The sequence below is a fragment of the Athene cunicularia genome (assembly GCF_003259725.1).
Source record: "Athene cunicularia isolate RWA chromosome 11 unlocalized genomic scaffold, athCun1 chr11_part1, whole genome shotgun sequence".
Taxonomy (NCBI): Eukaryota; Metazoa; Chordata; class Aves; order Strigiformes; family Strigidae; genus Athene; species Athene cunicularia.
In genome coordinates this window covers 13,101,668-13,118,964 of record NW_020799113.1, presented here as the reverse complement: position 1 = coordinate 13,118,964, position 17,297 = coordinate 13,101,668, and the positions used below count along the sequence as shown (strand labels likewise).

General features: G+C 37.7%; 1 long non-coding RNA gene across 2 annotated transcripts in view; it reads right to left on the bottom strand.

The window, feature by feature from the left end:
* Positions 1-804: 804 nt before the first annotated feature.
* LOC113484442 overlaps positions 805-17,297 on the bottom strand; it is a 32,525-nt gene continuing 16,032 nt past the window's right edge. For both annotated transcript variants that reach the window (XR_003399224.1, XR_003399225.1), the window contains exons 2-3: positions 11,608-11,760; positions 805-869 (exon numbers count right to left, since the gene is read on the bottom strand). This is a non-coding gene — a long non-coding RNA (uncharacterized LOC113484442). The remainder of the gene's footprint in view (positions 870-11,607; positions 11,761-17,297) is intronic.

Below are 17,297 nucleotides of genomic sequence, written 5' to 3'. Positions count from 1 at the left end.
ATTTTAACTTATGTTCTTGTTCCTTCCTTGCCCCCTTTACTACTTATTTATCATCACAGTTACTATTTTGCATTGATTATGATTTGTTCATAACATATAGGAAAGAACAATCCTTACGGTAACTGTGCATGTGCCTGACAACACTGTCTCCTCTCTTCCCTGTCCCTTCAAAAACATACACAGCATTATATACACAATTACTTGATTCAACATTGCAACTTTGATACTACAAATTTTATTTATTATTTAGCCAGAAATGTTTCGTGTACTGTTATAGTGATTCCTCATCACCTCTGAAAAGACTGAACACAAAGAAAAAAGTATACTCACATGAGTGACAAAAAAGGTTATAATTAGAGTAGTCCAGAAGATGATTGCAATGAAGAGCAGCAGTAGCAGGAGTGGATGCTGCTGGCTTGTATAACGGTACTTCTCATAGAGCGGGTCTGATATCCTGCAGTCATCATTTTCGTTGAAGAAGTATTTACCTTTAGCTGGCATTTTCTCCCACGTTGGCTGCTATTTCTCTCAGTTCCCAGTGCACACAATAAGATACAGCTGAAGCTACTGCTTCAAAGAGAAGTGTTATCTTTTCACTGCTGCCTCTGTGATGTTTAGGCACACCAAGTAACCCACGTTCTCTGGTTTTACTTCTCATGAGCATTAACTTCAGATTTCCAGTGCAATCAAAAGCATTGGAGTTAGCCTCCCCAAAATCACAGGCAATTCATCATCAGGTCTACTCATGAATCTCTAGATCAGCTTGTATTTGTGCAAATAGGAGTTTTTGGCGTGGGTTTTTTAAATTATTATTTTGCAAGTCTCTAACTCCTTTCCGTAAGCTTGAATCTCACTTTCTGGGATGACATCTGCAGGGAGACAGTATTTTTAAATTATTAATTCAGTTAAGTATATACAGTATTCCCAAGGGGAAAAAAAAAAAAAAAAAGAAAAAAAGTATATTTCTTAAACTTCCTATCTTAATGCTCTAGCTAGCAAGCAAAAACTGTTTCTTGCTGGCGGGGTGGAAGCCCAGCAGCCCCGTGTGTGGGCAACGCTGCCCAGCAGCCACAGAGGCAGGGCTTGGGCAGCGCTCGCCAATGGCTGCTCTGCACACATCAACTGCACCTTCCTCTAGCAACTGAAACATTTTCATATGAAAAAGGTACTAAATTTTATTTCCTTTAGAGCAAATGACACAGTTTCCATGAGCATGGTGTTATAAGTGAATACTAACATCTCTTCTGAAGTGATGTGCATGCCTGTGTGTACATATATACATCTATAAAATCTTTATTCACAATACACATTGTTTGTATTCTTTTTCAAAACATGCATCTTAATTTTTAAGAAATCCCTTTTTTTATTCCTTTCATACTTTAAAGTATGAAAAAAGAATACAGCTGTCCAAGCCAAAATTAATTAAAATTTTTTAAAAGATACTTAATATCTAGTTCTATGTATTTCATTCAACTCTAATTAATAGTGTTTCCAAGGCAATAGGTGTGTTCTGTTAACAATGAACATTAAGCAATGAACAGTATTGTTAATTACTAATGACCAATGTTTTTCAAAATAGATTCATGAATATAGTTCACTCAATGCCAAGAAACATAAAACAAAAAAGCAGATGGATGGGTTGGAGGGAAGCATGAAAAACGGGATTTCAGAAGAAGTCTTATTAAAACTTGGTAACAGGACAACAGCTTCTTTGCCACTTGACTGCCATCACCATGGTGCCCAAGGCCATTGCGAGGAGAAAGAACCCGCAAAAAGACTTGTAAAAAAGCCAAATCCTAGCCAGTCACTCTCAAAATGCAAAATGCTTAGCTACACACATGTGTTTAGACTGCATTCACACTACAACCAGAAGTGGTGTTGAGGAAAAAGTTTCAGAAAGCATACTTCAGTGATTTAGCCTATGTAAACAGAGCCAAACACTAGCAGACTACCCAATTATTAATGCCCATGCAGGCAAAAAAAAAAAAAAAAGTGAACTTTTGCCAAAATGAGTAACTACAAAGTCTTACTCAGAGAATCCCACTAGCTTGGATTAATCACAAAAAGAGAAAAGACCACATTGCATCACTTTTATTCAGTAACACCCAGAATAAACTCACATACTTATTCAAAACTGAAATTAAAATTGAAGACATCTTTCAATCATTTTTCCTGTGTATAGTTAAAGGTACACCTAATATCTCACCTGCACTGGTTATTACTCAGCTTTTCTTCATAATAAGAGGCCTCTCATTTTTCACCTGAAAAAATTCTTCCCATACTCATACCATCTGCATGTGCAAAATAATATAATGCTTTTGCAGAGGTGTGTGAATGCACCTTAGAAATCACTAAATGTATCTATCTTTCAGTAACAAAGACAACACACTAAAGTCAGTGGGAACATTACGGCTCTGCTGCACCAGAGAGGCAGACAACTCACTGAGCAGCCCAAAGAATTCCTTCACCGTGAGGGTGGGAGTTCAGGAACTCACTCTGCCTGATGTGATGCACTCCACATGACAGACGACAAGCTTGCTGTCCCAGTTCCCTCTAAAAGCATATTTTCAGAATAAAAACAATGTAAGAGTTTAATATACTTGCAGAAATATGAAATTGAAGGTAATTTTTATGATAATAGGTATTTTGACAGGCAGCTTTATTTTTCCTGGTAGCAGAACCAAATCCATTTTCTAAAACTAACTGTTAATTGCTAAGCAGTAATACATTTGCAGTTAGGAGAGACGAGTAATCCTGTCTTGGGCTACTTAATACTGAAATCCAAGAAAAATTATTTTACATCTTGCTTTCTATAATTTATTCTTTTGACTATGTCAATGATAAAACAATACCAGGAACAACCCCTATTCTACAGAACTCTACTGTGTGGCTGTGGTTCAGTTATCTAATGTTCAAAAGATGAAAGAGATGTCAAATGTCAGTTTAGAACTCTCTCTGAATATTATTTAAGAGTTTTACAGGACACCAAGTTCTAATCAATTATAAACCATTTAATCCACTTTAATAAAAAAAGAGATTGCTACACCTTATTGTTTATTCCTCCACTGATCTTCATAGATAGACATTATAAGTAATTACGAATGACTCCTGGATCATAGCATTTTCTTCTCAAAACTCTATTAGGTAAAGAGACACTCAAACAGTAATTTATTGATTTACCAAAAATCTATAATACACTGCACAGCTGCTGCTTTGAGAAGAACAATTCAACTCTGAACTAGTTTAAATTTCCATGCCATGTCTCACTGTCACTACCACTCCTTTTTAAAAAGTACCACAGAGCAATTTGTGCTCCTTCAGTACAAGTTAAACATTTTTTAAATTGCAAATTACTGGCAACCCACAAAATTAGCTATTTGAAAATCATGAAATTACGCATTAAACAAATTTTTACATGTGACAAATATAATGACTCAATCATTGTCTAACAATCAAACCCAGAAATATACACACACATATTAGTATAGAATTTTATTTCAGCTCCAAAACTACTACAAACGCTTAAAACAACTTTTTGCCCTTTTTTCCTTTTAACATTACCAGCATTATCTCTTTCCATTAACAGACAAGACAATCTTTTATTTAATAAATAATTATTTAATAATTAGACTTAGCTGAAAGTCACCACTTTTTGTGTCCTTCCCCCTTCTCTGATTTTTTCCGAGCAATCATCTAAAAACGTAGAAAACAGACTTGAGAGAAGGAAAAATTCTGTCTCACAGATGGCATCACACACTAGTAAAATCAATTTAACACACTCCTGTTTAGATATTTAAGGATCACATGAGCACTGTGCACCACAGTATCACTTGTGCTTTTTTGCTCAGTTTCTTGGAGATTTGCCGTTCTGACACCACAAGATGTGTAATCCTGAAACCGCAACAGGCCACAAAAAACAAACAGCACTCCCAGAAGCACCAGTGGAAAACACACCAAGCCAAATGGGGACTGGATCTGGGCTGCTGCCATAAAAACACAGAGCTCTGATCATCAGTTTATCAAGAAAAAGCCTCATTCCTTTAGAAGCTTTCACTGTGTTCTGAAGAATTAGAAAGGAGAAAGAATCTGTCAATCAGATTAGTATCTATAAGAAACAACCCCAGCAACAGAGGTTGGAAACTACACTGAGCACCTAAAGGAACATCTACCAAACAAACAAATACAATTTAATCAGATCTGGGTGAGCGCAGCCATCTGTATGCCAATTAACGTGAAAACCATTTGGTCAGATAAAGAAATCTGCACAATGAATATGTAAGAACAAACACTGGACATGAGATAGGCATAAAAAACTGGACAATAGGATTCTTTCCAGAACAGCTACAACCTTCCCAATCTACTGTTTCAAGCCACCAGGAGCAAGGCTGTGTTCAGATTCAGCAACAGAAACTTATCTAGGTAAGTGCTAGGCATAATCTTGTGCACAGGCACAGCCACCGTTCACTTGCAAGCAAAAAAGACAACATTTCTATCTTTCACAAGCCTGGGTACTTCTGACTGCTCCATGCTTTCCTTCCCACAGATAGGAATTTTCAAGCATTGCTAAACTCTCCAGTCTCCTACTGACAAAGGCATAGGATGTTGTTACAAAAAATATGAAAGTGAATTATTTCATTAAGCTACTGGGCTTGGACTGAAGCTCTTTTGTTCTCCCCATCTAGTTAAAACTGTCTGCAGTGCTTTGTATCAGTACACAACCTTTTCTTAAGAATTGGCCTGGACTCAACAGTTGCAGAACAGACATGACCGCTCTACAGAGCCTATAGGGACCAAGTGTTTTAAAGGAAACCAGCTGAAACATGGTATCATGGGCTACACTAACAAGTTGTATTTACAGAAGTCAGAGAAGCCTCTTTCTTTCACAGTTTGATCAAGATAAGTAGCTACAAAACCCCAAGTCTCTTCACAAGGAAAACTAATCTAGGAACATGCATCACACAGACCAACCCTTTACTGGGGCAAAGCAGAGGCCAATCAGCTGTGGGGTAAGAACACAATTCCTCAGGCCTCCAAAGCAGCAAGGACTTCCCCCATTTCCCATCTCCAGCCTTGTCATAAACAATATGCCATGTATCACTAGGTAACAGCCTTTCCCTCATGCATTTGCATTGCAGGCGTATTTTATTACACAATATATTTTCATAATATGGCTAGTTACTGAACAGAGCATTCTTTCTCCCTTCTTGTTTTCTATATAGGCTATTACTACTTTCCAAGGTGCATCAGCACTGTATTTTCCATTCTAATAACCAACTGTCACCCAAATAATTTTGTTAGCACCTCAAATTTCATTCCATGGTCTGGTGACCATCTGTAAAATAATGTAAACCTTTGTCAGATAGAGGTGATTTTTGCCTCCCAGGAAATTCAGCCCTACCTGTGCATAGTGCAACCAGCATAGATGAAGCAAGAACTAAACAGCCAGAAAAAATTAAGTTGATTTTTTTATCAACTTGAAATAAAATCACATCGAATTATTGCATTTTGTAAGCTGCTGAGTGCAAAGGTTTTATTTCTCTGAAACAATACTGAAGAGGCAAATGCCGTTAAGACCCAGGCTTCTCAAGATATACTGAGATAAAGTTTGGCTTGAGTCTTTGTCCTGGCAATAACGACGGGGTCTTGCCCCTGGGCCCCAGCTCTTTTGACCAGCAGTAGTTAGTGATCGCTATCCGCAGGTCTTTGTTTCAGTTCCAGAGACATTTCCTGCTGTCTGGAGAACTGCCTTGCCTCCGGAAAGTCCCTACTCCTCACTGCCTGCTTGAGCCAAAGGCAGAGCTGCTTTTCTATGCACATCCCAATGATCTTGGTCACCTACTTCCCATCTAGAGCTCAAGTGAGTAGCAGAGGAACCCAGCAGTTTTCCCCCACAACATGCCGGTGGATTTGTTTCAAGCACACTACATAGGGCCCTTTTATTTCCGCCCCCCTTGTTGGTTAAGCACTGCAGGTCACACATCAGGCCAAGGGCACTGATGCCTGGGGTAACTTCAGCACCTTCCTCCCCGCGATTGTCTGCAAGGAGCAGTGCGAGGGCAGACCGTGGACGGAGAAACCGGAGAAGTTTGAAGGCATGGAGAGAGGAGAGCAGAAAGCCACTCATCACAATGACTTCTCTCTGGAACTGTGGCACAAAGACTGTTCGTCCCCCTGGCAATTAAAGGTGGAGCAACAGAAAGAATGTGCTACCTGATACAAAATCCGACTGATAAGCAGTTCTTGGGATGGCCCTCCTTTATTCTCTGTATTTGCAGAGCTGAAGAGCGTTCAGGTGCCAGCTGGGTCACAGGCCGTGGAGTGGGTCTGGTGCACCTGCACCCTCCTGCACGCTCTCCTCACACAGCAGGACGCACAGGTGGCCTGTGAATGCCTTTCCACAGGGGATCCAAGTATGGTGCAGTTCTGCAATCTTCAAAACTACTGATGTATTCACAAACACATCCACAGGGACAGCCTGGACAATTTTTAAAGTATTTTTTCACTTAGCTGTTAATTTGCCAAGGACTCAAGTCTTGTTCACCTAAAGCTGTTTACTAAAAAGCAGTCTCACCCATGAAATATTAAAACAAACCTTAATAGCAAGGACCAAGTGAAGTGATACACATTGCCTTATTCCTCACAACAACTGCTGCACAAAAGCAAGCAGAACCAGTTTTTCCATCTTTAATACAGCACTAACGACAGAGGGTAAAGTTTTGATTTCCATTCCATCTTTCCTTCCCCAAAAATGACATCAGTGTTTCTGAAATTACTTTAGCAATGTCAATGACAGGAATGATTGTTGACTGTAATTACCCATTAGCAGATATCAAAATGTAATCGTGAATCTATAAACATTCAGTAGAATAACTGAAGGAGATTAGTAGATGAATTATGAATCTCAGGCAAAAATAATCTCCAGTCTAGTGGACTCCGCAACTAATTCAGTCTCGGAAATGAACGTTAGCAATCCAAACGTACACCACAGGAAATACCACTCATGTTAAAGACAACACTTCTTCCTTTTAGACTTTGTTTTCAAATGCTAGCCTGCAGTCACCCTAGCCTTTTCTATTCATACAAAAATATTAAATAGAGAACAGATGTGTTTTTAATAATCCATCTGCTAGCAGTGGTAAATACTATGTGCACAGCTAAGTTTCTTTACAAAAGTAAACTTTTTTTTAGATAAATTTTGAAGGTTTTCATGTGAAATGTCACCTTCCTTAATTATGTTTAATTTCTGAAGAGCTCTTTCTGCTCTTCAGATAAGAAAAATCTTACTTATCTCTACCTTCTATTTTCTTAAAAAAACTGTGCATACCTACTTCAACACATAATCATTCAAAACTATATTTACATAAAGAAGCCAAATCAATACAAAAAAGTAGTCTCTCATTTTGAAAAAAATCAGGAGGCAGAAGAAATCCCACCACATGTCAGAAAATAAGGGTAAAACGTGACACTACATCACCTAGGCTGTGCCCTTGAACACAGAACCACAGCAGTGATAATACTAAATAAATACACTGCAAAGAAAGTGTTGAAACTGAACTTTTAAATTCACATTCTTATTTTGGTACATTGCTTCCTCTCTCTTCCGTGGCATTTGTTCTACAATAGCCTTTAAAATAGGAATAACAAGTTGTGTAATTTGAGAGCAGTTTTGTAGTCACTAATAGAAATGGAAGATGTGAAGTAGCAGAGGCAGTGGTTTCATGAACACCTGAGCCCAAGAGCCAGCCAAGAGCACCCAAAGGAGAAGGTCTCACCCACACGGCCCCCCATCCTGTGCCTGCTGCTCCGGTCCCCCGCCCAGGCACCCAGCTCCTGCACCCACCGGGCTCTCTTTGGAGCCTATTCACCAAATACAACAGAAAGCTGGTTTTGTCAGGTCATTTCTCCATCAGGCTGGTGGAGTGCAACAGCTAGCGAGAGGTATAGATAAGGTCTGGAGCTGGCCCGGTGTTTGGAAAGGAAAGGCAAACCACAAATAGGAAAGCAAGGACAGCAGTGAGTTGTTAAACCGACTCATCACTCCACACAGGTCCACAGCCTAAGAAAGAGGAAAGAGATTACAGTGACAGAAAGAAATCTCTATGCTACTGATCCAGGTAGGACAGAGAAATGGTAACAGAAGATAGCTCAGGAAACTCAAGATGTATAATTTAAAACTAGCTCACAAACTACATTAGTAAAAAAAGAAAAAAGAATCCCTATAACCAGATTGATGCACCTGAATTACATGGGAGGGTTTACTACTGTTCTAAGGTAGTTTATTGTGCAAACACATGATGGTTCAACCAACAAATCTATTAAGCCTTATAATTAACAGCTGGGTCTGGCTCAGCAGGGATGGGGGGGTTGGGGGGGGAGACCTTTTTATAATACTGATTTTTATAAGCAGCAAACTCCAGGGTGTAAAAAGATATATCACGCCAGAAGGAAATTGAGCTGTGCTTTGCATCTTTTGAAGTCCAAGGTGTGTGATTATTTCATGATTCTCAGACTCCCTGTCACATTTTACAGATAGATTTTCTGATTTTAGCTGGCTTAAAATTGAACTTACTACAAAAGTCAATATTCCACTTACACTAAGTTTTCAGTGACCTGTTTAAAATTCATGTCTTTGAACACAGCAGCCTCAGAAGTCAGGACAGCTTTTCATTGTCTAATTTCAATTTAATTATATCAAAACCAGAATGCTGGTGCAGTTGTTTATAGAAATAAATCCCACAATATTTGACTCTATAAAGTGCAGGAAACCGCCCCCGACACACAGAATATTTAACTTGAACACTATGGAGAAAAATAAAGGTTTCAGTTGAGATAGGAATAGGGATGAAGTGTGTGTGTATGTGTGTAAACCACAATAATTTCTGCTAGAATACCCCTGAATTTTACAGAAATTATAATCCCTGATATTTTCAGAAGATTTTTTTTAAATAAAAAAGAAATGTATTACACTAAGTAAACACTATATTCAAATCAGCACTAAGAAAAAAAACACTTCAGGAAAGTTATGTTTAAACTGTTGAGTTTTTTTCAGACATTATAATTTAGGATACAGAATGATAAGCATAAAGTGAAAAAGTTCTCAGGCTGACTACCAAAGTTCAATATAATTACTTAATTATAACTAGAATGAAATCTCTCTCATTTGTATATCAATATTTTAAATATGCCTCAGCTTTTCTAGCTCACTAAAGCAATCACCATCACAGACTGCTGGTGTGACAGAGCCAGAGTACAAGGATATAACTTGCCTCTTCTAACTCTGGCTAGATAAGCCAACAGATGTTCAAAAAGAAAAGAAAAGAAAGGAAAAAAAAATCAAAAAAAGATCACTGTGAACCAGAGTGTAATGGGCATCACACATTACTCTTATTTTTTCCATGTCTCAATTATTTAGGGAGAGTGTTACAGGTCAACATAGAAATGCATCCGTCCTACCTCTAGGGTAAATAGTCTATTTGCACAGAGCAGGTGCAATCACAATATGGCAAGGGATAAGGCCCACACTATGGGCGGGAAGCAGATAAAACCTGTGAGCAAGATAAGAAATCACTTGCTATTTAGGTTCAGTCCAACTAACAGCAGTAAAGCAGAGAGGGAGGCTCAAAGATAAAAACCTCTCTCTCCTATCTACAATACTTCCACACTTCTAAAGTGAGAAGAAATACATACAGGCAGCTGAAATTCAACTAACATACCAATGTCAACTTATTGTTTGTGAGGTTATAGATTTTTTTCTGGGCTTTCCCCCCCCCCCCCCAGTCTCTAATTTTTCAGATGAACTAACATTGGCATGTGCATTAAGAATGTGTCACTGAATAGTAGGTAACAGACCTTTAAGGTTGCTCAAAGCATAAATCAGCACTATATTCCTACCATACTCTTCTATCAGTACAGAGTTCTATTACAGACCAAGTATTTTTTTTAAAGCAATCTTACATCATAACCAAATGCAAGAGTAAACCATAATGTCAAGAATAACATCACTTGTGTCTATTGCCAAAGGCCAAAATGCTCGTTTCTATCTGAATTTCTGCTTACTCAACAGTATCATCTGTATCATTCTCCAGATTAGTATTCCTCCCAAAGCAAACAGACCCACTGGCAACCTCACTTTGGAAGTAAACCTCAGCCCAAGGCCAAGAGATGGACAATGGAAAGAACATGATTATGCATCAGTACCTGGAGCAGTGTACTGCAGGATGATATTACAGTACAAATATTTTTGTGAAGTTAAAAAATGCCCTTTCAGTTTAGGAAAACAAAGACTTCATATTATTTATGAAACCAGGAGGAAGGGGACAGATTAAATCCAATTTCCCCTTTACTTAACTAGTACTTCAAGAGTAAGTTCAATCAAGTACATGTATTAAAAATTTTATTTCTATGTACTAGTTATTACAGGGTAATTTGAATGTTTCCCAAACTTCTTCACATATCAACCATGTAACATTTGTTACACCACCACATCCGTACTTCACAGCCAAAAAACCTCAGACTAACACTTGCAATAAGGAAGTTCCCTCCCTTGGAGGTTAGGTATTAAAAACACCACCAAGAAGACATATCTATGCTTCTAATAGAAGCATTGTTTCTACAGTCATACCCCACCTCAGGACACAACAGCAGTCACACACACACAATTCTTTCAAAAAAGTTTTCCAAAATGTAACATTTGGTTTAGGACCATTTAGGTCATTTGTGGACCCATTGGGAAATAAAACAACAATAATGGCTTGCAAACCTCTGAAATCTTCTGTTTTCAGTCCCACTTGATAACAACACACACTTCAAAATTGCTAGGAGTTGTATATATGTTTTTTACTGATCCAGACGATGCCACATGAACCAAACATTCATGAGTGCCTGGGCAAGCTCTCTTGGATCAATGGAAAGAGCCAAGCCATGCAGAAGCAGTGAGAAATTTCCACAGACAACCAACATGCCTCACTGGATTTATTTTTTTTCCACGCTAAGTTTTGATAGTCTACTAAGATAACAGAATGTCTGAACACAGATCTAGGCACAATCATTCTTCTCATTTCATGTTATCTTTCATCTTACCATTTTCAAAGCTTTGCTTGACATCCAGCCCTACTGTTCCCAACTCCAACAGGCTACTGGAAATCTGCACCATGCAAAGCACTCACTCACCAAGGGAAACATGGGTATCTCACCTGGCAACAGCCAAAATGAAGATACACTTTCAAATTAAATTCTCCTTAAGTAGTTTTATCCTTTGGATTTGCTGATACTAAATCCAGCTAAGTAGTATTAAAACAGAACTAGTTAATAGCAAAACTTCAGGATATTACAAAAATCACTTTTCTAAAAAGCTATGCAGTTACTGCACAGAGCAACATGAAGTCCACAGAAGAACTTTTCAGAATAGCAAGTATGCAGCTACTACCCTAGTGAAGGTTATCACTGATCAGTATCTAACCAACCCCCAGGCCTGTGCGCAGCCATTGAGAAACCACTTTTTACCTGGACTGTAATGCTGAGCTCTGCATAACCGATCACTCTGGGGTTTTATGGCCCTAAATCTTACTGAGACTACTGACAGAACACACATGCTTGTAGTTTGCTTACCATTACAGGCCAGAGGATTCATCAGCAAAAGTTGTATTTCTCCATTCTGCTGTGGTCTGTTCGATCATTTTGAAATTCCTGCTGTAGAGTGAGTGTAGCCCATTCAAGTATGATCCTTGACACTGAATCTTTTGACATATCACATGCACCAACCTGCAACAAGACAGTGAACCTTTACTCCAAGAACCACTTAAGCATTAACAATTCTTTTATTTTTTCCCCTCATAGTTCAAGGAAGAAAAACTCTCCACATCAATATATGTCTCCACATATTATGAACCTTTTACCCAAACAATCAAGAGAAGAAAGAGTACATAACTATACTATGGCAAGCTGCAGTACGAATGTAACTTGATTGAAATATTTAATGATAGATGGAAATGTCTGAGAAGGCAGCTGAAGACTGATGAGAAGTATCACCTTTATGCTGATCCCAATGCTTTTCAAGAAAGACCTGTGTGACAGCAAAGGATACTCTGCTAAAAAATAGAAGAATGTTTTACTAACTTGTACAGCATTCTTGATAATGAAAGCCCCAAGTTTTTCAGTAAGTTTTATTACACACTAGATCAAATATTAGCAACTAGCAATTAAGGGGGGAGTAAAAAAAAAACACCCCAAGATGGAAAATTTGAATAAAAAAAGGTATAATTCAAAACAGTATAAAATATTATTTGGGATTTTGGATCACAGATCAGTGAATATGACAATATGGCAGGAAAACCAGTTTTAAAAAACCCAAATCCATTCCCTCCCTGCACCTTGCAGCTCTGGATAAAGACATATCTACTGTTAGTATGGAAATTAAGATATTCTGCCCACGAGGTTTGCTTGTCTTGGAGCATGAGAAGGGCAGAAAGGCACATTCCCATTCCTAAGGTGTCATGATCGCAAAATTGTATTTCCACGTAGGCAGATGATCAGAAGACATGGTCAGGTTATCATACTTGGAACTTAGCACACCAGCTCTCTAGTAGGGGGATTCATATCATATATAACAGCTCTTGGCTATGTTTTCCTTTCTTCCTACTTTATCATCTTCACAAGCATCATGAGAATAACTATTTAAATGTTACAAGATGCCAAAAAACCTCAATACCTCAGCAAAGAATCAGGCACCAGTAGGAGGCATGGGTGCTCACTAGTCATTGCTGGGCTCCAGTACACGCTCACCAGGGACAGGAACCAACAGAAGTAAATGGTTATACAGCAGGGTTGAAACAATGACCCAGAGGAGGAGAGGCCCAGAGCAGGAAATTGGAATTAAGATGTCAGTGGGAAACCTGATACAAGTTAAATAGTTGTGCTGGGAAGGGAAGGTATGAACATTTACCTTGCTGTTCACCCCAAAGCACTCACTCTCTCACACATCTCTCTCACTAGAGACCCACTTTGGAAACCAAAAGGCAAGTGAAACTGCCAAATAATCTGGCACAAAATCAGAGCAAAAAGAATCAAATAAACCTATAGTAATTTTATGTTAGTTTTTTCCTAGGATATACAAACAATAATCAACACTCAAAATAGGCACTCCATTCTGTCACAGTGGGTTAAATGTCCAGTTCATACCTAAGCCCTAGGACAGTTGTGATCAAGTCCCACTACCTTTTGGCCAGGAGGTAGCTCCACCTAGTGAAGCCCAACAGGCATCAGTATTTATAAAAATTAGTTGGAAACTGAAGATGATTCTTAAGAAAAAGGTCAAGATCTTGACAGTCTTCTGGGAGCTCTGGAGCTAGATTAGAGGAAAAAACAATAAGACATCTCTCAGAGTTCATCTAAAAAGGCAGATACAAATCTGCTGTGTTTGTGCATGTGTAAATCAGATAAAAATAAGACTTTGTTTAACCTGTTACGTGTTCAATCAGGAATGCCCAAATAAGCTGCTTTGTTACTTTCTCCTTATTATTTATCTAATATAAAGGATGAGTCCCAGTGTAAAGGATCAGCAGAGATGCCTCATGTTCCTTTGAAACCAACCAGTGCTGTCTGGAGAGCAATACTGGGCAGCAGTTTACTGGTATTCAGTTGGGAAAATGAGTAGGATGCCCAAATAGTTAGGGTGTCCCAGAAATTACATAATGCCTTTTAGAAAAATCTACTATGACAGTTTTTAAAAAATCAACCCAGAAACAACACTCCTCAGAGATTTTAGAAGAGGAGTTAAAGGACCTAGAATTGTTGTTTCCAACGTTTATGAAGGTGTGTAATTGTAACAATTTGTACTTGCAATGTACCTAGTTAGCTTTTAGAGAAATAATTTAAGGACTATACCAAATTCGCGAAGTCTCACTGATTTTTAAAAAGTTATTTTATTTTTTAAAGATGTGTCTAAAAACATAACTTTTGTCAGAGCCCTCAATAAACAATTTGTCCTGGTTTCAGCAAAATTCACTTTAGTTGCAAAGGGATCAAGATGCTCCCTCGCAAGTCTTCTCGGGATCAGGTCCTGACAGTGTGCTTCTTATCATACACAGACACCTACAAACAAAGATAACAAGTGACAGAAATACTTTACATCAAAATGTAAGGGAGAGGGGGAGTAAAAACCAAAAAAAAAGATTCTCTCTCTCTCTCTCTCTTTGTAACTGAAGCTCCTCGGAGGCACAGAGACCAGTCTGCTGAGCAGCAGCACGTTTGCGGAAGCGATAGCAGACTAAGTACTTTGAGCCATTTTCTGATCTGCAAGACAGACAAACCTCTCTGCATTCAACACTAACCACAGGCACCTATTTCCGTAGCAACAGCTTGCAGGCCATTTTCATTTTGACTGAAGAACATTTAACCAGTTACATTATGAGCACCGCACCTTGCCGCTCTAACAGCGGTTGCTTTTCACACCTACCGAATTGTTATTTGCGCAGTATTGAGCTGGTGGATCAATGCTGCACCTGCAGCACAGATCTGCTTTATTGTGTTTTTTTTTAAAAAAAAAAAAAAACTAGCTAAATTTTAAAAAAAAAAAAAAAAAGAAAGGTTTTCCTTTTGCTTCTTATTAACATCTCTATTAACTATCTTCAAACTTAAAAGAAAAATCTTGGAGTAGGATGTAACAATAGTTCTTGATTAACTTTAGGGAGACTTCAGTAGCTTAAAGAAATAACAAATTTCACATATCAGAAACTCCAGAATGGAAAGATTATTTTTGTATTATGAAATCCCAGATTTATCATACTTCACCAAAAGTAACACTCATTTGGAGCAAAGACTTATAAAATTGTTTGATTCTTCCCAGTTTTATTCAAGACATCTGTTCACTGATCATTCACCAGCACACCAAATAAACTGTGGCAATCCAGATTTCACTGTTATTATAGAAATTATACAGAAGTTAACAAAACTGATGTTTTGGCTTCTTTTTCTTTTTCAAAAAAGCAGCCCCCTTCACTTTTTTCTTTTGATCCAGTTATAAGATACACTTTTTATTCTGGGCAGTAGCTTCACTTTTTAAACATAAGTACAAAATATCAACGATAACAGCTTTGACTACTATTTTCAGAACTTTCACACTATCCTTACTCAGACTTTCTGACTGGTTCGGTGGACACCTCCACAAACCTCTGTAAAGAAACACTGCAGTGCACCAACAATTTCTGGTTATCTACTTAGTTTATTTATTAACTCAAAAGTATAAAGTTGCCACAAGTCTTAAGAGTTTACTCTGCAAGTGGGCATAACAGCAACACCAATACTGCTGAAGTCCTAATTTGAATGCTCATCCTGAATATCCACAACTGTAGAAATATCTTAATTAAGTTCAAATTAATCACATTTACACTGAGAAGTTAAATGTTTTACAGGAAGTTTCTTGTATAATTTTTGAATGACTTGACTAATATTCTGAACTGAAATACTAACATTCATTTGAAATCTTTTTGGGCAAAAACATAGTGGCATAATGTATTCCCAACACAGATTTGGAAGTATTTCATATCAAATCTGTTAAAACCACAGTTTATTAAGTATCTGTGACTAAACAAAAGTATTTTAAAACAAAAATGTGATTTGTATTATCAAAATACAATGCTATACTTCAGCTATATCTTAACAGGCAGATCCTTCAGACAACCTTTTAGAACACTGCTAAAATTATTTCCCCCTCAGCTACATGTAGTCCATACTTAAGAACTCTCAATATTTTTCAGAAATGTTTAAAATAGATTTCATATTATATTTCTAAAATAAACAATCATTTATAAGCAAACTAAAATTATTACAGATACTAAGATGCTTCTTTCTACTTTACTGCCTGGCTATACACTTACAGATCTTCTAAAAAGTCACTTCCATGTTATCCTAAATGATACGTAAGGAAATATAAATTGAACTGCTTAAAGTGTGCTTTATTCAGAAATGTCCAAGGCAGTTTACTGTAGAAACAATATAAATGCTCAGAAACAAAACAGAAGGTCAGAACAAAACAAGCATTAGATAAGACTGGCACTACTTCCTCTCCCATACCACCTTCTAAATTATACTGAAAACCACAAGTCAAGAGTGTATCGATTTCTCCCATAATGGGGATTTTTAAATTGCTAAACTATACCATGAAAGAGCATGCTGACTGTATTACAACTCACGGAACAGCCTTCACTTCCCTTCTTTATTTTACCTCTTGTTGCATCTGAACTTGGTTACAACTCACATGAGATGAGATCCTCCACTGGATACACCTAGAAAACTGGATTTCTACACAAAGATTGGTTTCTCATCTTTGTGTAGATGTTTCTCATCATTGTTTATCATCATTGGGAGTAGTATTTAATTAATGCAAGACCTGTCTCCTGATTGCGGGAAGTAAGAACACATGTGCATGCAGAGCCAATCTTTTAAAGCACTCCTAAGAAGGGCTCCGGGAGTTGCTGGTACAATCTTTCTTAGTCTGACAGGTCTACATAGCACTGCTGGAGTGGTTTTCAGTTGCAGTAATTAGGGTTTTTCTACCTGGTACAAGAAGTTAATTAAGAACTTAGGAAACAGTAGATCATATTTAAACTATTTCCTATGTAAAATTGCAACTTTTTTAAAATAAGCAAATGCAACAACAGAAACATCATTACTGCAAGGCTGTTTCAAAGCATACAGGGTGAAGCTATTGTTAACTCAGCGTGGGTCTATCTGAAGCTCTCTTTCAGCACATTCATACTACTGTCTCATTTACACGTGTACCTTGACAGGGTTGGTAGTGACAGGAATTTACACCAAAACTAGCCTCAGTGAAAAGCAGTATAGAGTTCAAACCTTACAGGATCAACCAAAGGAGACAGAGAATCTGCCAAACTAACAATGCAACAGTGGACTTTAACTATTCATCTATAAACAGATCAAATGGCATAATGAGATAAAAAAATTAAAAGTTGCAGAAATTCAGAAATTACAATCGAGGAAGTAATCATTCAAAAGTGAAAAACAGCAATATCCTTTAATGAAAATGTAATTAACTATACAACGTACGTACAATCCCTAAGTTTATCTTCTGATGTTGAGGGAGGAAATAAGTTTTTATGAACACTATACCCCAACAAACTACACACTCATAATGGACTTAAGCCATAGCCCTAAGATCTGACTTGGTGGTAGTTTCCTAAAAGATAATCCACGATTCAAAGACTTCACATTCTACACAGAAACACAAGGAGAAAGCAAGTAGTTACATGTAGGGAAAGTGCTCAACGAAAACCCATGCTATG